Below are 24,498 nucleotides of genomic sequence, written 5' to 3'. Positions count from 1 at the left end.
CTTCAGGAGTTAAGGTGAGTGTGGGGCACGGTCCAAGGTGACACCAACAGGTCACTTCAGGAGCCACTGGGGCGTCCTGGTGCAGAGGTGTGTTACAGCGTCCGGTGTCACATTCACTTTAATGGGAAATGGTCCTGGGGAAAAGAGACTGCAAGTGGGGACTGGGTGACCAGTCCAGCTGGACCCAAAGTGCGGCTCAGGTCTTGATGGTCTTAGGCACACAGGGACACTGTCAGTCCACTCAAAATCAGGCTGTGGGACTCCTGTGCAGTGGTGCTTTGGTACATCAGGAAGCGCTGCTGAAGATCCTTGCAATTCTTGGTTTCTGCAGAAAGAGGCTGCAGGAGGTGACTGGTGAATCAGTCTGGCCAAACCCAAGGGTGGGCTCAGCTTCTGAGGGTCTCAGAACCTTGTTGGCACCGTCGTCTCCCTCGGACTCGGGCAGCTGGGCTTAGGTGCAGGGTTGCTTTGAGACTTTGGGTCACGGCTGTCAGAGACTCACTCTGTATCTTGGTTCCGCAAAAGAGGGGCAAACAGGACAGCTGGGCCACTCCCAATGTGAATCTCGCTGTCCCTCAACCCCCTCAATGTGCAGGTTAGTTTTCCTTGGCGTTGATGCCTGGATTAGACACAACAAGCCGTGGTTGCTGCAAATGCTCCAGTGCCCATGGTATTGATGCTGTGGGGCTTCTGGAGGGGTCAGCGTCTCAAATCTCGCTGGGGAGACTGGGCTGACCTCCTAGAGCCTCAGTGACCACTTCCTGGTAGCTTGCTTCCTCTGTGGACCTGATGGTCAGCAACACAAGGGGCCGAACAGCTTCTTGTGATGCATGCGGATGCAGAGGAGTAGCTCCTCTACCCCAAGGGAGAACTTTCCTGGTTGAGGGGCTAGGCGGTCCTCCAAAGGTTTTGGGGGGGATATCCAGCTCTTTGTGAAGTCGGTCCAGCAATTGCTGAAGTGCAAGCAGCCGGGCAGGGTTTTGTGGCACTCTTGGTAAAGGTCTTCAGTTTTTGCTCTCTTCGGTCCTTCTTCTTTCTTCCTCGGTTCCCAGTAGTCGAGTCTTGACTTGATCTGTTTTCCTGGGATCAAGGGGTACCCTAAATACTCAATTTCGAGGCATTTGAGGGGAGTGAAGGGCAGTAGCCAATGGGGTACTTAGCCTTGAGGTCACTACAACCCCTGGGTGACCACTTTCTGTGGGAGTGGGCATCACCCTGTCCTAGAGTTCCTAATTCCAATACACACAAGATGGTAGAATTCTCCTTTTCGTGTTCACTTCAGGATGCCCCCTTCAGGGGTGTGTACATCCTGCAAATGGAACACGCCTTTTGACTATCTTAATTTCCTACCTGTCTTGGTGCCAAATGGCCCTCAGGGCAGGGGGTTGCCTCTCCCATTCTAGGGGAGCTGGGGTTGCATGTCAAAGGTGGCAGGAGCTTTGCAGTCCCTGGCCTCGGTATGCAGATTTACTAGCCATCCTGCTAGCGGAGGTGATAACACCTCTTGGCAGAGGAGACATTGTTTCTGGCCTCTGACAGCGGGTTCTCACCTCCAGGGGGCCAGAAACTCGTCTGTGGTGGCAGGCTGGTTGAGACTAGTCAGCCAGCACACTAGAGCAGTGTTCCCCAACCCCCGGGCCGCGGACCGGTGCCGGTCCGTGAATCAATCGGCACCGGGCCGCCCCACTGTGCCGGGCAGTAAATGTTTGATAATTTTTCCGTGGCCCGCTTATCAAACATTTACCGGTCCGCGGCAATAAAAAGGTCGGACAACACTGCACTAGAGGATAATTAGGTTTCAGGGGGAACCCCTAAGGTGCCTTCAGGGTGTATGTAATAATAAATCCAGCACTGGCATTAGTGTGGGTTTTTAAGATGAGTTGATTGATATCAAACACCATTATTGTCCACGCAGCCATCATGAAGCTGGGACACACGTGATGATCAATGTCCAGTACATGGTCTAAAATGGCTGCCCGGTCACTTGCAACATCTAGGGATAGAACTAGAAATCACAGGGGTATAGCTGCTCATGCAGACATGCCCTCACATGTATTATAATGTACCATGTCTTAGGGCTCTTAAGGCCTGCTGTAGGGATGCCTTACATATAATACATGCTATGACTTTGGCATGGAACACAATGCGTGTGGCACATCATGTTTTCACATAGGGCATGCGCCTTGACATGCAGTCTGCGATGGCAGACTATGTAAGTTTGTGTGTGTGCCCTTAGGGTGACATGGGATATGCTGCAGCCCTTAGGAACCCTCTTTAGTACCCATGCCCTAGGTACCAGGGGTACCATTTTCTAGGGACTTGTAGGGGTGCTAAAGTCCTATGCCATTTTGAAAGCAATGAGGCATCACCTTGTTTTAAAGAAAGAGCACTTGCACTGAGTTCTAATTAGCAGGCCTCAGTGCACTGTCTTAGTCGAAAAACAGCATCTATTAGTTCTAAAGGGAGAAAAAAGTGTGGTGACATGTATGTATCTATGTATGTATGTATTTATAGAGCGCATTCCGGTCGTAGCATCGAAGAGTTGAGTAACAGTAAGTAGAGTGACAGAAAACATAGCAAGAAGAAGAGAAGCAGAACTACAGAGGAAAGAGCCAGGTTTTCAGCTGCTTCCTAAAGGCCAAAACGTTATGCTCTTTCCTAATCGTCAGAGGGAGCATATTCCAGTCTTTGGTGGCAGCCACTACAAATGCTTTGTCGCCCCATCTGTTATCAGCCTAACATGGAGGAAAGGTATTCAGATCCAAGCGGATGCAGGGACTTTTGTGCCAGACACAGAGTCTTAAAAATGATGCGCTTTCCGACAGGTAACCAATGTAACTGTTTAAGACTTCCGCTAGCAGAGGTGTAGCAGGGAAGATCTATTATTAAACGAGTGGCGGTATTCTGGATTAATTCTTGTTTACCTAGCAAGTCTTTATCAACGCATAGCATCAAGGCATTACATTAGTCCAGTTTGGAGATCACCAGAGCCAGGGACACCTTGATTCTGAGCTCCTTTTGTAAATATGGAAAAAAAAGGTCAAGATTTTGAGAGTCCAAAAACAAGCTTTAGTGGTAGAGTTAGCTTGAGACTTAAAAGACAGACAATTGTCAAACATGACCCCCACATTTTTGTTGGAAGTTATGGGGGCACGCAGATCACTGCACAATAGAGGCCACCAGTGTGAGCTCCACAGTTCTCTACTAGAGCCAAAGAGCAAAATCTCTGTTTTGTCACCATTCATCTTAAGCCAGTTCAAACCCATCCATCTATTAATCTCACTTATGCAGCAGTGAAATCGATCATCAACTTCCTCCCAGTTCTTATGGACGGGAATAATTAGCTGAGTATCGTCCGCATAAGAGGTGGCCAAAAAGCCAAATGATAGAATGAGTCTGGCCAATGGGGTTACGTTCAGATTAAACAATGTGGGACTAAGAGAGGAGTCTTGAGGGACACCACACGGGAATTGATATGCAGGTGCCCTGAAATCACAGCTTACCGTAGTGGATCTTTTACCTAGAAAAGACGTCAAAATATTCAGAGCTGTTCCTCTGGCACCCGCTTGATGGAGACGGAGTGCCATGATGTGTTTTGAGATGGTGTCAAAAGTGGCAGATAGATCTAATAGCACTAAGATGGCTCCATGCCCCTAGTCAGCTAGTCTGCGGATAGTGTCTGATGTGGTAATAAGGGCAGATTCCGTGCTAAGGGCTTTCCTGAAGCCGTGCTGAGAGGGATCTAGGCCGCCATAGTCTTGAAGAAATTTGGCTTGTTCTGCGTTAATGTGTTTTTCTAAGATTTTAATCTGGAAAGGCAGCAGGGCGATAGGCTGAAGATTCTTTAGATCATTTGCCACTCCATCTGGTTTCTTTTTCAGAGGAACCACTGCTGCTTCCTTCCATGATGGAGGGAAATCTCTCGTAATCAGAATCTCCTGGAATACTGGAGCAAGGGCAGAGGATACTAACTCGGGGGCGAGCTGCAGTATATGAGGAGAGCAGGGATTCCTGGGGGAACCTGACTTAATTCCCATCATGAGCTCTTTGATTCTCTCCAGCCGTAAAGGCTGGAAATTAGTCAGCATTGGAAAGTCAGCGCTTATAGAACTGTTTAAGTACTCATAGGGGGTCTGGTACCCCTAATGATTGGGCGAAGCTGGCTTGAATTTGCATAACTTTGCTTTTGAAACAGGTGGCAACCTTTTTGCAGAATTCTTGAGAATTCTCCAGCTCTGGAGGTGTAGAGGGAGCCGTGAGGAAGCGTACCACTCTAAAGAGTTCTCTAGGGGCGTTTAATGCTTCCTTAATTTGATCGGTTTTAGCTTTCTTTATAGGCGCTAAGCGTGACTCTAAGCTTTCCTTTTTCCTTGGGATTCAGGTCTAGTTTCCACCTCCATTCTTGTTGGCGGTATTTTCCTGCAGGCTTTTAAGATCATTGGTGAACCAGGGACAGCTAACTTTTTTCTCGACCAAAAAGTGAGGAGTTCTAAGAGGGGCCACTTATCAATTGCTATTTGGACCCCAAGATTGAATCTGTCATTAGCCGGCAAAGGGAGTTTCTTTGCTGCTTCTCAGCCTAAAACCAGTGCCGGTCTTAATTGCTGATTCTTAATGCTGTTCCAGTATGTAACGGGAGGGGCCGGGATACAGAGGAGATTGTCAATCTAAAGATGAGGAGGTTGTGGTCTGTCCAATCAAGGACCCTATTCTCCAATAGGACACAATTATCATGACTGGCAAATATCCTGTCCAGCAAATCACCCGCCCAATGAGTGGCTGTCGTGACTTAACTTCCAGTCAAAGTTCGCCATGAGGTTGAAGGTCCTGAGTATCATAAAAGTGAATGCTAAATTCCCTCAGTACAGTACACTTAGAAAACATAGTTATAGGCTCCATTATGACTCCATTAGGCTGGCCAATGTGCAGGAAAGTAGAGTCAGGTCCCAGAGGCCAGTAGACCAACAGACCCTCAAGAAGCACATTGTTTTTCTGACGAATCTTAAAAAAGACACCCTCACAAATCTCTAATGGAACGTTTATGGCTTCCCAATGACAGCAGAAAATGGACTTATAAACGATAGCCAGACCACCTCCTCTACCTGTAATTCTATCAAGTCTAAGAAATTAATATCTGGGTGGAGATGCTGCTGTAAAGTCGGGGCCTGAGTCTTCTTTAGCCCAGGTTTCAGTGATGAAAGGCAGTCAAAATTTTGGTAGACAAAAAGCCTGCTATTTCGGTCTTATGTTTGACCAGGGAGCGTGCATTAATCAGGGCACAGGTCATGAAATTAGTGGTAACAACCTCTTCATTTTTGCAGCTTTCGAGCACATCCTGCAATGGAGTGTGAGGGAGAGGGGTGCAGGACGGTTCTCAGGTGACCAATTGCAATATTCACAGCTCCACCCTTCTAAATTATCTGGGGCAATCTGAACACCACTGTCTTCCTGCTAATGAGAGGAGGGCATGAGAAGAGTAAGAAAGACGGGCTAATAGTGGCTGAAAAGGGGCATAGCTTCCGGCCCCTGGTCCTGGTCAGGCACAGATGGGCTTGCCCCTTAGGTGCGCCATCGGCGCGTCTGCTGCGCGACCGCATCACCCCCAGAATGAATGTGCACCGAAGTCCAGTTTTCTACAAATGAAGCCCAAGATCACCATGAATATACACCCAGGACATACACGTCCATGCATCCCACTCATATGCTTTTCCAGCAATGAGATGACTGAATTCCAGCAATAGTTTTTGCTTGAGCATATTTGTTACAGTCTGGCTTTATTATAGAATTGTAATACTCATCTCCTGACTCTTCTGGCAGTCTGTGGAAATTTGTAAGTTGTCTAAGCACAAGAGCTACTTGCTTTTCCCAGTAAAATAAAATGGAGATAGTCTGATAAGATTTTCCTCTTTACACCAATAGATCATTAGCCTCTCAAATTGGCTGATTGTAAAGAACTGTATAATGATGTTGGAAGCCATGATTTAAAACTCAAAACCATAAGCGGTTCAGTTAAAGCTGGGAGTGCAAGACCTCCAGAAAAGCATAAAGGTTCTAAAAGAGCCTATCCCTTGGCCCTTCATCAGTATAACCAGTCCTGGAAAAATGAATCCTTTGAAACAGATGACATGAGCTGTTACAGATAGTTTTGCAAATGGCTTTTTGGTGTCTCATAATTTACATTTGAGCAAATTAACTGTCCTTGTTTCTGCTGTTAAGGCACATTTCTTTTAGTTCTTTTAAAAGAATTTATTGACTTTTTTTAAATTTCCAAACATAACATACCCAAGTGGGTTCAATAATGGCACACAACCACGCCATAGATAACTTGTAGTCCTGTGGGTCTCGGTGATACAGTGGCAGAAATTGCAGTGAAGAAGTAGTCCGTCCTTCCCGGTAGTGCTCTGTGTTTGGGGCTCCCCCTGCTGCAGTTTTCTTACCCATTGGAGGTGGTGAAACTACCCCTTGTGTCCCCCTTTGGATTATCGTAGTACTGTCTCCATGGTCCCAAAATCTTTAGGAACTTCCTCAGGCACCCGCTGCCCTTGTATGTTACTTTTTCTCCCATCATTTACATATCCATCCCGCACCTCCATTCCCCCAGTGTAGGTGGTATCAGTGCTCCCCAGTGTCGTGCCACGTCCCTCTTTGCCACTAGTAACCTCAGGTTAGCGAAGAGGAGTTTAGATCGCAGGATGTCTGCTTCCGTGGGTATCCCCAAAAGCTCATACATGGGATCCACGTGGACCTCCAACTCCAGTAGCTGCCCCAGTTCTCCCAGGATCTTGGACCAATATGCCTGAATAAAGGGACAGTCCCAGAGTAAGTGATGATATGTCCCCCTGTGGGTCCTGCATCTCAGACAGTCAGATGACTCTGCCCTCTCATAACTATGAAGCGTGGCCCTATCGTAGTACATCCTGGGTAGTATCTTAAATTTTATTAATCACAGGCGGATTCTGATTGCCACTTCACGTGGGTGGATCAGGAGAGCCTCCCAATCAATGTCTTCCATGGTCCCCAATTCCTGGTCCCATTTCTCTCTTAGGTGAATGAGCGTGTTTGGCATATTGTTATTGATTGATCTCTAAGGCCATGAAACTGCTTTCTGATCCCATTGCCCTAGCAGTAGCCTTCCTTCTAATGGAGCGTATTCAGGGAGGTCTGTCAAATCTAGTTTCTCTCCCGGCCATGCAAGTGCCAACTGGAGATATTTGTAGCGCTGTGTTGGGGGCATTTGGTATTCTGCTTGTAGGCTGTTGAATGACTTAAGTTACCCTTCCTTTATCAAGTCACCTAACTGGGAAATTCTCATTGTGTTCCAGATTCCGAAATCCTAAGACTTTTGTATCTCCCTTAGTCGACTGCCAACCCACAAGGGGGTTTCACGTGTGAGTTTTGCATGCCAGGTAGTGCATGATTGCCAATATCTTTGTCTTGATGTTAAGAAGTGAAATCTGATGATAGGAACCACATTCAGGTGGTGGTTTCCCTACTTTTGGGATCACCACCAACTTAGCCCTCCTTAGGTCCCATGGGAGAGCACCCTGCATGCTGTCCTCATTGAACACGTTAAGTAGATATGGACAGAGAATGTCAGCATTTTTCTTGAGGAACTCCGCAGGGATGCATTGGGCCCAGGTGTTCTGCCTGTCCTCAGGCTGCCCATGGCTTCCCCGACCTCTGTTAGGTCCAATTCTCTTTGAAGGCAGTCCCAATCTCCGGGGGACAGGCATGGGATTTTCACTCCCAATAGATATCTTCTGAGCTTACGTTCTCTGTATAGCTCCCTATCGAATCTCGCAAACTCATCATCTATTCCTTGGTCCATACTGTGGCGTTCCCTGTCAGCCCCCTGAATCTTGCACACCCAGTGTCCTTCCCTCTTGCAGTTGCTTAACCACGCTAATAGACTGCCTGTCATATCACCCGCCTCGTAGTGGTGGTGTTTTGTTGCTAGTGCCTGAGCTTTCACGTCTTCATTTGCTAATGCTTTTTACTCCATACGCAGAATTGTGAGTTTGCGCTTGATAGAGGGTTCGTTTTTCCGCATCAGCCTCCCTTCTAGTTCCAGCATTTGAGTTTCTTGGGATTTAATTCCCTGTTGCTCTTTTTTCTTCTTATAGGCAATTATGTTCTGGGCCCTGTCTCTGAGCACTGACTTATACGCCTCCCAGAGGGTAATCACAGTCTTTATTCTCCTTAAAGTCTAATTCGGTCAATACCTCAATCTCCTGTGCTACTTTCTTGTCCTTCAGTTCTCATGCATTCAATCTCCAGTCTCCCCGCTTCTACCTGGTTCCAGTTCCTACTACTACCCAGAAGCGGTAGTGGTCCGACAGCCCCATTGTGTGATATTCTGCCTCTTCTATCTGCCCCCTCTTCGCCTGCCCGGGGCCAGGATATAATCTAGGTGGCAGAAAACCCTATGCACCCCGAGAATATTGTCTGGTGTTTGGGTTTTGGCATCTCTAGAGGTCTGTCAACCCCATGGCCCTCACAAATCCTGCTCTGGGGTTTCCTGCGGATGTGCCTGTGGAGTACCTGATCAGTCTATGTCAAGGTGTATCATATCATTAAAGTCTCCACCTAATAGGTGAAGGGACGTATATGATTCTATAAGTATCGCTGCCAGGCTATTGTATTGCCATTGTTGGAGATGGGGTGGAGCGTATACACTCCCTATGGTCACCTCCCTCCTTCCCCAACTTCCTTGAATCACTACATATGTTCCGTTGGGGTTCCTCTACATTTTCTCCGGTGTAAATGGGGGTGACTTTCTCACCAGCACTGCCATCCCTCATGAGCCCGTGGTGAAGCCCATGTGTGCCAGCATTGTGTATGCCCCTCTACCCAAGCATGAGCATTGTGAGCCTCTTAGGTGGGTTTCCTTGAGCATGATGATATGTGGTTTGTGCCTCTTTATGTAGGCTGCCACCAGTTCCTGCCTTACCTTGCGTCCTAAACCATTGACATTCCAAGATAATGCAGTGAATCGACCCTTGTCCCCCTTCCCGCAAATGTGCATGTCTCCTGTGTGGGTCTGCACCTTCTGGATCTGCATGTACTCCCTGCCCAAATTTCCACAAATATTTTGATCTTTCCTGATTCATGCCAAGCTTCCCTATCAACAGAATGCAATTCCTCACGCCAAACTTCCACAACTCCCCTCTTCCCCACAGTTAGTGTATATATCCCCAAACTAACAATTACTCAATAGAGAGATTAGAGAGGTCTGTAGACCCACCCCTCCACCCCAAACGTTTATAACTTGTGATTTAGATCAACAAGTTAGACTGGAGCTCCTCCTGAGTGCAACGCTCAGGGTTCTGAGCTGATCAACTTCCTACTAGGTCAGTCCCAAGAGGTAAGGGCTCTCAGTATGTCGTATCTGTTCCATCAAGCCCCTTTGATACTTAGTTTAGTTCAGAGTTCTATAGTGTCACTATTGAGTTTGATGCATTGTCTGTTGGTGGTAAGTCCCCCAATCTCAGGGGCTGTCGCTCCATTAGGTTTATAACCTGTGCCAAGGGGTGTATGGAGTCTGGGATGGCATCTTGGCCTGAGTCTGAAACTTCTTTGGAGGGTGATAGAGTTTTAGTAGTTTGCTGCGTTTCGTGGTGGTGGGTCTCCTTCCGACTCTGATGTTGACGTGGTGTGTCCCCTAGTCTGCCAGGTCAGAAGCTTCCCCTTACTACCTTTCGGTACTGTGGAGATGCCATCCTTTCTCATGGACCTTTGTTTATCTTCCGGACAGGAGAACTTTTGGTGGGATTGTGTTCCCTCCTCTCTTTTTTTCTACCCCCTGGAGCTGATGTTCCCTTTCCTCCAACCACTCCCAGGCTCCCACTGGTGTTTAGAAAAAGTGTGCCTTGCCTTGAAACAAAATCTTCAGTTTGGCTGGGGATAGCAGCATATATTGCTGCTGGAGGGTGCGCAATTTTGGTTTAATGGCTTCTTGGTGCTGGACTTCACAAGTGTAGTCTGGGAAAATTTGTATTAGGAAGTTGTCATGTCGGACCCGTTTCATTTTCCTGACTTCTACAAGGATGAAATCACTGTTTTGGTAGTCTAAGAATCTATCTATAACTGGTCGTGGTGGGACCCCAGGTGGCGGCTTGCTACTCAGCACTCTGTAGGCTCACTCGACGATGAAGCAGAGTGGGAATCTGTCTTGTGAGAATGTTAGCTTTAACCAATCCCCTAAGAAGCATTGCATATTCTGCCCTTCTGTGCCTTCTGGAAATCCCATAAATCATAGGTTATTTATCCACACCCGTTTTTTGGCATCTTCTAGCCGCCAGACTACATCTACGTACACCTTTCGCATCTCTGCCATTCTTTCCGGGGGGTGGGGGGAGACATTCCTCTTTCATCCTGGAGGAGTATCTGTGCATTAGTTGTCCTTGCCTGTCCCCTTTTGCCCCGCCCAGTTACTTCCCCTGGGTGGTTTAGGGCTGGGCTCTCTTTACCATATTTGTTACGCGATAGGACTGTCCTTGGTTTGCCACCACATGCACCTCTTGTTAGCTAGAGGCCTCTTCTTCTAGTGCCGGTTATGATGAGGAAGGCCGGTGGTGGGCTCTGCGTGGTGTTTCTTGGCTCTCCTGGGGGTGGGTGTCCAAGTGCTTCTTGGGGTTCCCCGGACCCACTTTAACAGCAGGTGTAATGCTCTCCATCACCATCTGGAGTATATTTGATTTTGGGAGTCTTCTCTCTCACCTACCCTGAGAGCTTCAGTGGCCTCCTCCTCACCACTAGGCCGGGTCGTGTGGGCCCCGTCTCTTGTACACCCATCCACCTCCGTCTCCCCATCACTGAAGGCCACAGCTTACCTTGTGTGATTCGTGGGTGGCAGGGGGCCATCCTTTGTGCTGAGTCTCTCCTATTAACTTCTCAACCCGATAAGCACTGCTGGCCACCTTCTCTCCAGTGTAGCTCCACCAGACCTCTGCTTTTCAGGTCAGCGACGGCCGACAGTCCTCTGTTTTCCAAGCTCCCCTGCAGGTCTCTGCACAGACCGCTATTCGCCCCCACTGGCCATAGCCCAGCCCCGCAGCTGATGTTTTTGCTCTTGGCTGCGCTAGTGGCTATGCGGGGGGGCTGCAGCGCCCCCGGGGCTGCGCCTTCAAGGTTTTGGTTCCCGGCTCGCCACTCCTCTGCAGCCTCGGGCTGGGCAGCGGATGGCCCTCCGTCCTTGCGGAAGATCGCAGACTCACTCCAGTCTCCCCTTCTATGTTCTGGCCTTAGCTCGGCCCACCAGTCTGCTGTGGCTTTAGGATGAATGACATGTCTTTAGCAGCCGCCTCCTGCTATCTCAGGTCAGTCGCCCCCTGCTATCTCAGGTCAGTCGCCCCTGAATCTCCTCACCCGTGCTGGCAGTCTCAGTAATCAACCTCCCCAGCAGCGGCCTAGCAACACAGCGGCCATTCTCTGTTTTTAGCCAGCCTTGGAGTTATGCCGGATTTCAGGCTGGTGTCTCGGTCTTGCCTTCTCCGCCACGGGTTCTGCTCTCAGTTCATCATTGCTCTCTAGCTTGTCCCTCATTGGTTGATTGTATGCTGGATATTCACAGGATCTTCGGGCCTTCAGTCGGAGCCCTGCCTTATGCGTTTGCTCTCGCAGCCATTTTGTGGCACATTCTTGACATTTGAAGGCCAGATTTTGAAAAATGGAACCTGTGATAGGATTCCATAGGAGGTTTATAATTTCAACCTTACAGACTGGAGCATCAGCCACAAAGGTACATAAATTGTTCTTATCCTTTTAGGAGATAAGTCAGAAAAGTAAGTGTTTCAAGATTAGATATCCCCTTTGTTTTCCCTAGAAACCTATGGGAGAACATAGATGTAGACTAGTTCTCTTGAATCCCACTAGGTGGAGCTGTCTTGTTAGTGAGTTTTGATTCTAGAAAAGGCACAGCACAACTGTATATTCTAAGTGGTGTTTAGCTGAACTATTGACCCGCCTAGCATAGAACCTGAAAATAGGGTTCCTGGTCTCAATTTTGAGCAGTAGGTAGATAATCTGCCAATCCGAATGGTTTCTGTACTAGTGTGGGTTCAATATGATATTCTATCTAAATCTGTGATACTATTCCACCTTGTGGTTGGACGTGGTTCTGTAGCTGGTTAACAGAGCTTTGTGTGTCTGCTCCATATTCACATTGATGCATCTTACATGACCACAAATGTTTCCCTACAGCACAGGTAGACACCATCACTAGTTCTCTATTTTCCACCCATGATTGTGGTGTGGATCCTTTACTTTCGGACTCAGCAACTTCTTTTGAGGAGCCCCAATCTTATGTATTCTTTGCAGTTTTTGCTACTTCTCTTTGTCTCTTGTCTCCTCTTCCTTAATATGGGCCAATGTATGCTCCAACACTCCGACTTTAAGTTAGGTACTTCTTGTGCCAGTAATGTGACATACATGCCTTTCTGTCCTGTTCGATAGCAAGCCTGTGCTGTTATGCTACCACTGGCACAAAGTCTCTTCTTCATGATCTGATGGTGTGAATTAAATCTATGAGTTCCTTTATCCTACAGGTGAAGTTGGTTTAATTAAGAGAATGAGGAGCCAGGTGAGCAAATACGCTTGTTAACCAATCACAGTACTAAGCAGCCAATCATCCTTTGAACGTGTGGCAGTTTACCCAAGGACTTCCCTCACCTATTATGACTATCAGCCCAGACACACTAAAAATGCTAGGTTCACGAGCTGTGTTTCTTATGTGGATTTGCTTGCTATATGAATATTCCCTCTCTTCACACTGTGAATCCTGTGATGGAAATCGCTGAACATTTTTTGTCTTTAAGCAAAACCCAGTGAAGGAGCTATGTTTTTTGTTGAGATCACTTTTATCCATCCCTCACTTATTAAGGTTCTCAGCACCTCTCATATAAATGTGCCTCCCTAAAATAATAAATTGAAGCAACTCATTGTAGAGACTGGACTGGTCTCTTGTGGTTCTTTTACAGATACCAATGTTTGAGAACTGATTTTAAATATGAAGGGCTTTCTATTCTCCACCATTTGACTTTTTGTAGATTCACATGCTTTTCAATTCGAAGAGTTGCAGCATCGTATGAATAGGTTCTTTAGCATGTTTCTCCCACACAGCAACTGCCTTCTTGACATCACCCAGATAACAGTGCCCGCAGAATGATTTCCAGATAGCCGCCTTACAGTATCTTCAGCATTCTGCTGACTGTAAAAGATCCTGTAATTTCTCTCCCTCATGTGTTGTGGATAGCCATTCTCTCGGGCAGTTGCAAATTCCCCTTGATGCATTCTCTGCACCATCAGACAGTGATGGCCTTAGCGACCCACTACTCCTAGTGCAACTATCCAAGGCCAAGAAATAGCTGAACTTTAGACCAGAATATGCAGTTTCTGTTGGTTCCTTAAGTGGATGCCTCTTGATGTTTTTTTAGATTTTGCTTATGGGCTACTTTTTAAGTCTTTAACATTGTTAACTTAAGAAAAATATTTGAAAGGACTCTTCCAGGTTAAGATGAAACTCGTATACATTCTTTGCTGTGACCTTTGGGAGTGTCCGTGGTGTGACAGTTTCATGGTGAAATTTGATGTATGTACCTTTGGAGGAGAACAGAAGAATCCCTCATGTCTCCCAGCTGAAAAAATGTGCACCTTGGCACTAGTCTCCTATCTGGTGGAAACATTTCCCGTAGGCTCTACAAAAAGTTACTTGTCACAGTTTGAAAGTATTGGGTACAATGGGCAGGTTTGTTCTTTTAGCAAGATCTTGTCAGTAGATCATTACCATGCCAACCAGAGCCTCTTGTTGCAGAGCTTGAAGATGCGGACTCTGGCTTAGGTCCCAGCAAAGGTCCAAAGCTACAATTGTCTGTAGTCGGTGCACCTACACAATCCACACATCTAGGAGCATGGGAAGTGGCTACCCAGGAAAACGGGAAACAAACCCGATTAGCATCAAGGCAGCTCCTTTCATTTTCACCCAAATTTCAGACCTCAGTGGTGTGATGTACAGGGCCTATACAGGTGCCACTCTCACTTGCTGATGTCAGTTTCTTCCTTTTTGCACCTCTAAACACCGGTCTGGAGCTCCTCTTGTCTCTCAGATACCACTTTTGTCAAATAATTTTCTAAATTTTCCACAGTGTGCAAGGTTTGCTACCCCTTAAGATGACAGGTATTAAGCTCTGAAAGGATGTCGCAAACAGATGACTGTAACATATCCCCAACAGGTATGGATGTAGTGTCTGCGGGGACTACGTGTTGATGAACCCGAAGGCCATCAGGTAACGCAAGGTGAAACCTTATGTTACCAAGCACAGGAAGATGCCGCACCAGGACCGCACCAGGTCGAAGGCTTGTTCTCAGTCCTGTTCTCAGATTCAACTGAGCTGCTCTCAAGGCCGGTTGTCGTCACACTTCAAATACTCAAGTAAGCCCAGGAAACATAAGAAGTCGAAGCGGAGTCCCGATCCTTCGCATGATTTCCACTCTCCTGAAGAAGTGTGAGTGGCACCGTTCCCACTTCTGAAGTCAGCTGACTTCAGAGCTGACTCTGCAGCTGGTTTCAGCAGAACTTGAGTTTCCGGAGCTTTTAAGCTCCCTCCACCAAATCGAAGGGTTTCGCTTATCTATGATCTGACTCTTCATTTCTTTACCGACTCCCTCTGGTGCACCTTTGGGCCCCACAGAGCTAAGAGGCCTATTGCTGGCATTACCGCTGATGAGTTCACCCTCCGCTCCAGCTGGACCCTCTTTGCCAATTCTGCTCTCAGATCCAGTACCATGACCGTCCTCAGTGTCTTTCCTAATCCAGATCCTGGCACATCAACACTGACTACGCCACCCAAAGAGGTGGCTCCGATTGTCCTTTATGATGCCGACTTGACAGCTGTCCAAATTCAATGGACACCACAACCGAATTCGACGAAGGTTTCTTTTCTCACCTTACCATCAGGCATTACTCATTTTACTCTCTTTTTGGCTGTTTGACAGTCCTGATCAGGATGATAAGTTCAGTCAGCCCTATGTCGGTGGCAATTGGTTTGAAAACTTTGAAGATGCCAGTGGGCTGTACACCCCCCCAAAGTCTGCCCTTTTCTCTTCCCTCCTGGTCCAGCCACGGAAAAATCTGCCTCCTTTGCCATGGTCCTCCTTAGGGTGGCTAAAGTCCTTGACATTCAACTCAATACTGTGGAGGTCGCAACGAGCATCCTGACCAAAGTCCTTAAGCCTGGCCAGACTACTTTTGAGCCTCTCCTCCCCTTTCAATGAGGTCTTTACGGATACCCTTATAGGGGCCTGGACCCCATGTATCGACCCTCCGGTTAACTGGCAAATTGCCAGGCACCGACAACCTAGGTGGCCCGGCCTGTCTCTCTCAGCACCCCTCTCCATAGAGTCTGGTTGTGCAAGCTTCCACTAGCCAGATCAACCCTAACAATTTCCCTACCACTCCTCCTGAAAGGGAATCTATGAGAGTGGAGACTTTTGGAATACCCTTGTTCTCCTCCACTAGTTTGGCTCTGCAGTCCATCAAGGCCTGTTTACTGGGTCACTGAACTCATGCCCGGTGGGATTCGGTGGCACCCGTACTCCCCAGTGTTCGGAAGACCTTTTCCCTATTCTCTCACAGGTCATCTAGGATGGTCATGATGCTGCCAATTTCATGATTCATTGTAGCTTGGAGACCACTTACTCCTATGGGTGGGCCCTGGGTACAAATGGTGCCATGCATGGCTGAGATCCACTGGGTTCTCACAAGACACCTAGCCCTCTCAAATGGACATGCTGTTCGCTGGGACTCGCTTGTTGGGGACCAGGCTGATTCGACCCTTGAACGCTTCAGAAAGAGTAGGACTACCACTTTCTTCCTGGGCATTTCCACTCAGCCTTGCTAGCCAAACATCAAACTCTCCTTTCGTGACTTTGGCAGAGGCATTCTCTACCACCAGCCTATCCCACCCCACCCGGGAACCCAGCAGTTTCGCGAGTAAGGTCGTCGTTACCCCTGCAGCTAAGGTCAGCGTGCCTCTGGGTCTGGCACCCCAAAACTCCCCCTCTGCCCAGACCAGCCTCCCTGCCACTAACAGCTCTAGCTGTAATGCCTCTTAACTACACACTTACAGGGTCACAGCCACTCGGTGGGAGGCACAGTCCACCAATTCTATCCAGAGAGGCAGGCAATCACATTGGACAGGTGGGTCCACCAGATTGTTTGTAAAGGCTTTCCTTTCGTCCCCACCGCACATTCCATCATCTGCCTAACAACTGGTGGAGGGGCATGTCTCCATTTAACCGCAAGAGGTGCGAGCACATTTGGCCAAAGGGTCTGTCAAGAGTGTGCCAGCGCCAGGAGTAAGATGTGGTTGTTACGTCCACTATTTTCTGGTGCCCAAGAAAGACAGGTTTTTGGTCTGTCTTGGATCTGTGCCCTCCGTCTCCTTCCTGGAAAGGAGAAGTCCGGAATGCTCACCCTGGCCCAGATCTTGTCTGCCCTCGACTCTGGAAGCTGGATGGTGGCGTTAGATCTGCAGGATACCTATTTCCATATTCCCATCCTGTTGGCCCATCAGAGCTACCTGTGGTTTGTGATGGAAGATGAGCATATTCAGTTCACTGTGTTCCCTTTTGTCTCACCAGTGCCTCTCAAGTGTTCACAAAAGTGCCGGTGGTGGTAGCAGTGCAGTTTTGGAGATCAGATTGGCAGTTTTCCCCCTACCTTGACGACTGGCTTTTGAAGGCGGACTCACCCCAGGCAGTCATCAGCCACTTCCAGGCTGCCTTTCATCTTTGGTGTTCTCTACCAATGGGCCAAAGTCACTCCTGACTCCTTCCCAGATGCTACTCTTCATCTGAACCATTCTGAACACGGATTGATTTCATGCCTTCTTTCAGGAAAGGGAGTTCAGGACATTCAGGACATGATCCCAATCTTTCAGCCTTGGTCTGGATTTTAATGAGGTTGATTCTAAGACTGCTGGCACTGAAGACCTCCTGTATCCTGCTGGTCCAGCACGCCAGTTGGCATATGCAGCCGCTGCAGTGGGATCTGAATGCCCAATGAACCCAACATCAAGGAGACCTTTCTGACCACGTCCAGATCTCAGAGGAGACCGCAAAGTTCTGCGGTGGTGGCTACTGAACTACAATTGGGTCTGGCAGACCCTCTCCCTTTACCACCAAGAACTAATAGTGGTGACCGATCCATTGCTTCTGGGTTTGGGCGGCCATCTGGGAGAGGTGGAGATTAGAAGCCTGTGGTCTGTGGCTGGCTGGGTCCTGGCTCCTTATCAACCTTCTAGGGCTGAGTGCCATCCATTTTGCTGTGACAGTCTTCTTGCCATCCGTCAATAAGAGACTGATACAAGTGCTCATGGACAACACCACTTCCATGTAGTACTGCAACAAACAGAGCGATAAGTTCACATACCTTGTTCCAGGAGACCATGCGCCTCTGGAAATGACTGGACCATGAGCCACCTGGCGGGCTCATTGAACATCAGGGCAGCAAACTCATCTATCGTTGTTGAGCGGACCACAAGTGGCAGTTACAAACAGATGTGGCGCAAGGTCCCTTTCGAGAGTGGGGAGAACCTTGGCTCAGTCCGTTTGCCACCAACGAGAACACGCAGTGTCAGCACTTCTACACATTGGAGTTACCAAGGTGTCTGTTGCTTAGAGCCGTGTTCTGCCTCGAGTGGAACACAGGACTCTTGTATGCCTTTCTGTCCATACCTCCTCTGCCCAAGGTCTCCGGAAGATCAGGACAGACGGGGCTCAAGTCATCCTAGTGGCTCCAGACACGGTACAGAAAGTATGGTAACCAGACATCCTGGGCTTGAGCCTCTGTCCTCTGATCAGCAGTTTTCCCGTCCAGGAGGATCTGCTGTCATAGCAGAACAGTCGGCTTCTCTATCCCAGCCTTTGCAATCTCCAATTTCATACGTGGAGATTGAGCTGCGACAGCCTGACATCTTTGACCTTTCTCTGGAGGTGGTTAATGTCATCCTGGCAGCCAGGCGTCCCTTGACCAAAAAGATATACGTCTGTCGTTGGGACAAATTTGTGATTTTGTGAGACACTTTCCACATTGACCCCCCACCAGGCCAAACTGTCTGATGTTTTATTGTTTGTGCTGTCCTTACTAATCTGATGTGTACTCCATTTGAGCCACTCCAGTTCTCTCTCTCGGCTTCCCACTATAAATACTGTGGCCTTCATTACGGGGCTAGCGGTCATGAGCCCACTAGCCTCGCCGTGGCGGTCCTACCACTGCGGAGCTGGCGGTAAGGAGCGCACATTAAGAGTGGTGAGGCTTGGCAGACGCACCTGGCCCGCTGGTCCAGTCGCACCACCGTGGCCGGTGGTGAGCACATCCAAACCGGTGGCAGGCCTCAGCCTGCCGTCCTGATTATAAGGCTGAAAACCGCCAGGCTTTCCGTGGCAGTCACCCTGCCCTGAAAACCTTGGCAGTCACGCACCCAGCAACAGGAATCTACATTCCTGTCTCCAGCACACACATGCACACATCCTCCCCACCCGTCCACACTTTCAAAAACACACCCACCCCTTAATGCATGCATACATGCACTTACACACCCATTCAGCATACGCACTTACATTCACTCAGACACCCCCACTCACTCACTTTCATCAACACAGACACTCCTACTCACATTCATCAATACAGGCACCCCCACTCACTCACATTCATCCACACAGACACCCCATACACGCGTACACACATTCACCACCCCCCTCCGCAGACATGCACACATGCACCCACACACACAGGAGCCCTCCCCCTTTTGAACACCCACTTACCTTCTCCATCGAGGATGACGTCCGGGAATGGATGGGTCCTGGTAGTCTTGCATCGCCAGCACCACCACGCCTGCTGCCGTCTCTGAACTGCCGACCGCCAGCACGAGTGCTGTTGTCTTTCCACCACAAATGTGCCGGACGGCTGTCAGCACTCTTAGTATTGCGGTCTAGTGGCGGGTTTGGCTTTGGCAGTCAGGGAAATTGATCGCCAAAGTCAAAATGAGGGCCTCTGTCCCTACTCACCATGACTTCGACACAGCATGGGTTAGCCTCAATTCTTGTGTGTTCATTCTCCATACACCAGCTTTTTCCTCTGCAACTTGGTTCTGTGTCCTAGGGCATCTTTCTCCAGAACATTGTTACACCCTTCCACTTTAGTCAATCCATCCCTCTGCTGGTGCTCTATTCTCCACCTCACCCCTCTTAGGAGGAAGAGAGGCTCCATCTCCTAGATCCTAGGAGAGCTGTCAGCTTCTATATCAGTCACACAAAAGACCACCAGGTGGATGATCAGCTCTTTCTGGTGTTTGCTGGAGTGCAAAAAGGCATCCCTTGCTGTATCATGCTCTTTGCCAAGATCTGTTACGCACTGGTGAAGAAGCAGCCCCAGGAAGGACTATGTGCCCATCACACTAGGACCAAAGCTGCTACCACTGCATTAGCATGTGCGTCCTTGTCTAAGACATGTGCCAGTCTGTTACATGGGCATCCTGCTATATGTTCACAAAGCACTGTTGTCTATTGTTTGTCCACTCAGTCCGGCAAGACGTTCGTGTTTGAGTCCATCCACAAGCTCTCCTCCCTTAGACACTGCTCTGGTATCTATTCTAAAGGTGAGGGATCCGCAGCTAGAAGCCTCTGTCAGGAGAATAAGATATTTATCTTCGGTAACAATCTTTCTGGTATAGACTATATCTAGCCGAAGATTCCTCACCATTCCTCCCATCCTCCCCTTCCTGTGATTGGACTCTATCCATCAATAAGATCCCCATTGTAGGAATCTGCACAGTGGTCTTCCAATTTGCTTTTGTAGCTCCACGTCTGGAGGCACTGACAGTCTTGAAAGTAACTGACATTAGGACACAGGAGTGGTGCCTTCATATTTTCCAGAGCAGAATGACACCAATGCAGAGCCTCATGGTGCAACCTTCTTCCACGCTGAGGTACTGAGAAAAAAAGTTTGCAGATCTAGTCTGAAACCTGGGGAATATTCAAAACATGAGGAATCTGCAGCTAGATACGACCTCTTCCAGAAAGAGCATTACCGAAGGTAAGTAGCTTGTATTTCTCGATGTGTCGGCTTATTGCTGTGTAGTAAGGGGGCTAAATGGATCATTGCTGTAATTGAGGGTGAGTGTAAGGACAGGTGTTAATAGATGCCTATCAGCGCCAACCCTCAGCAACAAGCTCACTCAATGATCTTCTCCAACATGCTTTCTCCATGTCATTATGTGTCCTGTTTACCTTCATAGAGGTAAGCTTACAGCCAGTACCTAACCTTTGGCAATTTTAAGATAGATCTTACTTTTTTTTAAAGCTGTTTTGTTTCGGACTTGCACATCTGGCTGCTACATTCCCTCAACTCCATTCTTATATAACCTTTTTGCCCTAAGGCCAAGATGAGCTTACAAGGAGTCTGAAACTGACAGAACCTCAAAAGGGTAGAACAAGAGGTTCAAATGTGTTCTGTTACGGGACTATGCCAGAGGAGACTAGGAGGTTTACTGCAAAGAACTGAGTCCCATGGTAATCCCAGAATAGAGATGAATGTGGCCAGAGAATAGTTTGTGTCTGACAGTGGAAAAGGCGTCCACACATCCCCTAGTAGTTTGGAAGGGATATTGCAATAACCTGGACAAAGGAGGAGATCAGGTGATTGCAAGGCCCGGTTTGTATTTCATAATATTTATTAGATTTTATAATCAGAAACAAAACAGTTGAGAATGCACACAAGGCTCTTATGTATGTATGGTTTACAAATCAAGAAAGTAGTATAGCAGTGTCAATAGCATATTTAGATAACATTGTCAGGTTTAGCAAAGGAGAGAAAACCAGACATGTCGGTTCAAGCCAGTCAGCTAAATATAGTAGCTGAATTGTAATTAATTTGTTCAAATAAGATCCCGTAATGATCTGATTGTTGAGTAATGAGAGTAAAAAGTAGGTGAAAGAGAAAGGAGGTAGACATTGAGTTAAGAGATAAAGACAGGTGGTGGAAAGGTGGGTCTGGACATAATATTCATCGATCGTTTGGATCATCATCTTGAAGATAGATTGTGAATTTGGGGACAACATCAGCCATTATTATGTGATTGTAGATCTAAGTGATATGTGTTGGTTTCGGAGAGTTAACAAACTTGGATAGTTTGTTCCACATGTTTTTACTTGAATTCCGTTTATTTAGGTGTCAGTTTAAAGAGTTATCAGCACCCTTGGCAGACTGAGCCCAGGCCCACCATTTGTGGAAAGAGAGTTAATTAAAGTCCTTCCATTCTGAATTGATGGGATTGTAAGGAAATGCCTCTTTTTGTATGGTCACCCCCTAACTTTTGGACAGATGCTCCTGATTTTTCTATCTTGAGAGTGCACTAAGGCCTGCAAACCAGACTTCAGTGCCAGATCCCTGAATCTAAAGCTTGTATGTTTGATTGGCTTACACCCACATAACACAAGCTAACTTATCTCAACATCTCTTGAATAGGGTGCCAGAGGCTTTTAAGCTAGCTTGTCTCCACAGGGACTGCAGCGCTTATTGTGCCACAATGAGTGAGACAGGGCAAAACATGGCTCCAGTCTGCCACTGCAGCCTAGAAGGGCACTTTAAAACTGCTATCTCGAATTTACCGGCTTAATAAATGGCAAAGCACAAGCTCCCTTCCTAAAGTGTATGTAAGTCACCCTTCCAGCTGCTGTATCGAGTCCTATGGCAGGGTGCAGCATGTTAGAAAAGTAGGGCATGTATTTAACATGTTCTGGTAGTATATTTTTGCTGTTGTGGTTGTTACTAGGAAAGAGACTGATAGCCCCATCGGTGAGTACAGTCACAGGCTGAAAACCTCAGCTGTGTGAACTTCTGAATGGGACCCCCAAAGTTGATACTTCAGGATATCAAAATGTGTGTTACATTAAGCCCAATATGTCACCCAAGTTTAAATGAATTCAGAAAGTTGCCACTCTGTTGCCCAGATTTCCAGCTGACATTTGCTGAGACTGGCCAAGAGACAGCCTTCTGCCAACTTTAGAGACGTGTCAGAGACACCAGGACAATTAACAGTAGAGGCCTGCCGCTGGATGAGATGTTACCTCCTACTGGCAGGAAGTCACACGGGGTGTTGGCACAAAAGACAAGCTTCAAAGGGGAAACCGCCAATACAGGGAAAATGGTGAACCCACTAGAGAGGGGCTGTTCTTTTGTTTGGGTTTACAGGTTGGCTATTTGAACAAAGAGTGGGAAACACTGGCCAAACCGTTTTTTTCTATGGACATGTAGCCTCCAAGTAGCCACACCTCTCTGGCAGGCTGCCGAGCTCCACACACCAAAGGGAGGGGTTCCAGTGTATTGGAAGTGGGCTGACTAGAGCACACAAGGATAGCTACACTTCACAGGAAGTTGTCATAAGGCAGAAGAGAACCTAGTAGTCCATTGGCTAGTGACTACGACCTCCCCTGAGGGCACTTACTAGGCATAAAAGGGCCACCACTGGCACCCAGAGCTCAGACCTCCCTTAGCTGGAGAAGAGGACTGAAGAACAACTGCCATGCTCACCCTAAAACTGGTGAAAAAGAGGTTGCACCAAAGTTGGACAGCACCTGCTGCTCCTTGGACTAGCAAAGAAAAGGACTGTGTCTGTTGTCTCCTGCTCATGGAAAATCCATCCCCTAAGCCACCCACAAGCAGAGGCTCCAAGGTTCAGTTGGCTGACTTCCTGTTCGCAACGCAGGAACACAAAAGCTGAACAAGCCTGCTGGGGCGGTTGGTGGCCTTGATCACTGCTCTTTGCTGCAATACAATTCCAGAGATGAGAGCTCAATGTTCAGAAGTTGCACCTGAGTCTGCTGGATCCAGGAGAGTCTTTGGACATTGCTGGTCCATTGACTGGCTCCCTGCTAGAGTTGGTCACCCAAAGAAACTAAAAGTATTTGCATTCCAACTTGTAAACGATTTTCTTGAAAATGTTTTTGTCAGATTTGCTGAATTTGCCAATGCTAGTTCGTAGTTAAATGAAATGTCCTGATTTTTTTTTTTTTTTTTAATCTATATATCCTGAACCCTCCTGTGAATCGTTTTCATTTTGGTGTCTTTAAATTCACAAAAATATAATCTATGTTTATAAATTGGTGTTGGATTTCTTCTTCAATTGTTCTGGCGCTGGTTAAATGCTTTACCCATGTTCCGTTAGGAAAGCCTTACTGCCCAGAGCTACAGCTGCCCAGGGTTGAGCTAAGGTTTATCAAATGAAACCCGACTGGGCCTAAAGAGGTTGGTAGTGTATTACACAGTGAGGTCACACAACCACACCTAATAAAACATCCTATTTATTCACAGGGTTTGACGCCCCTTGTTTTCACAAGATCTAGTAGAGCAATGTTGTTTTTTTCCCATGGAGATCTGTAAACATAGGATGGGAAGGCTCCAATAGTGATTGAGGTTTATCATGGATTATATTTGTGTTGAGTCTCTCTCTTCTGGCCTGATGCAGAGTCTGTCACAATGGTGACAAGGTAACCTCACCCCCAAACTTCATGTCTGCCTAATTTCAAGGCAGGTGGACCTTAAGTATGCCGATGGTGGAGCCTACTGTTGCTCTATTGCTGACATACTCCTCTTGTGGACCATCGGAGTACAGGCCCTATTTAAAGTGGAAGGCTTTATGTGATTTATTTTTCCTGCCATGGTAATAAGCAACTGCCCAAAAAATGATCTCTATTTCATGGGAGGAAAAAACTATGGTGTGGCGGTCATTCGTTTTTCAGTTTTCAAAAACATGCTCCCACTTTGTTTTTTAAAAATGAAAAACTTTATCAAAATTTGATGGGTGGCCATCGTGGTTGATGAAGCCATCCGTCAGACTTTTATAACATTGACAGGAACTGCCATCACAAGTGCTCCTGTTGATGTTTAGAGTTGTCATTTGGGCTGGCAAAGAACTCTAGATTTGGCAGACTGAGGTACCTCGAGATGGCAGGGGCAATGTCCTCTGTCATGTCGACGGGGTGCCCTCTGCCTGCCGAAGTAAAAATCAGCCCCTTAGTTATATATAGGCAGATTTCCTTCCAAACATCCTTTGTATAAGGTTCTGTTTTACAGCTCCAACATAGATCCGTATCTACTAAACCTAGCATGATGGAGTCCAGTATGTGCTATGAGATGGGCAGAATCTACCTTGTTTGTATTTTAGCCCTGGGAATAGGCGCACTATCTGAGGTTGGCCTGTCAGTCATTATATGTTCTCATTTTGTCTGTGGTTTGGTAATGACCTTAGAATGGTTTTGGGAGGGCATCCTATACATTTTGGAGGTGCAGTACCCACCTTGTATGATTGTATTGATAGCAGCAGGAAAATCTGCTTTATGGGGATTTGATTTTTGCTAATGCTCTTTTGACTCTTAGGAAGTACAGGTCTATTTTGTTCACGTTTTTAGAAAAGCTCCAGCCTTCCTATTAAAATTTTGATT

The 24,498-nt window shown here is 47.4% G+C and overlaps 1 protein-coding gene across 1 annotated transcript in view; it reads left to right on the top strand.

Moving 5' to 3' along the window:
- KLHL7 (kelch like family member 7) overlaps positions 1–24,498 on the top strand; it is a 247,515-nt gene that overhangs the window by 176,054 nt on the left and 46,963 nt on the right. The gene's annotated exons all lie outside the window — the stretch shown is intronic.

Source organism: Pleurodeles waltl, chromosome 10 (assembly GCF_031143425.1).
Source record: "Pleurodeles waltl isolate 20211129_DDA chromosome 10, aPleWal1.hap1.20221129, whole genome shotgun sequence".
NCBI lineage: Eukaryota > Metazoa > Chordata > Amphibia > Caudata > Salamandridae > Pleurodeles > Pleurodeles waltl.
The sequence above is the reverse complement of the archived record's forward strand: the minus strand, read 5'-3'. Positions and strand labels throughout refer to the sequence as shown.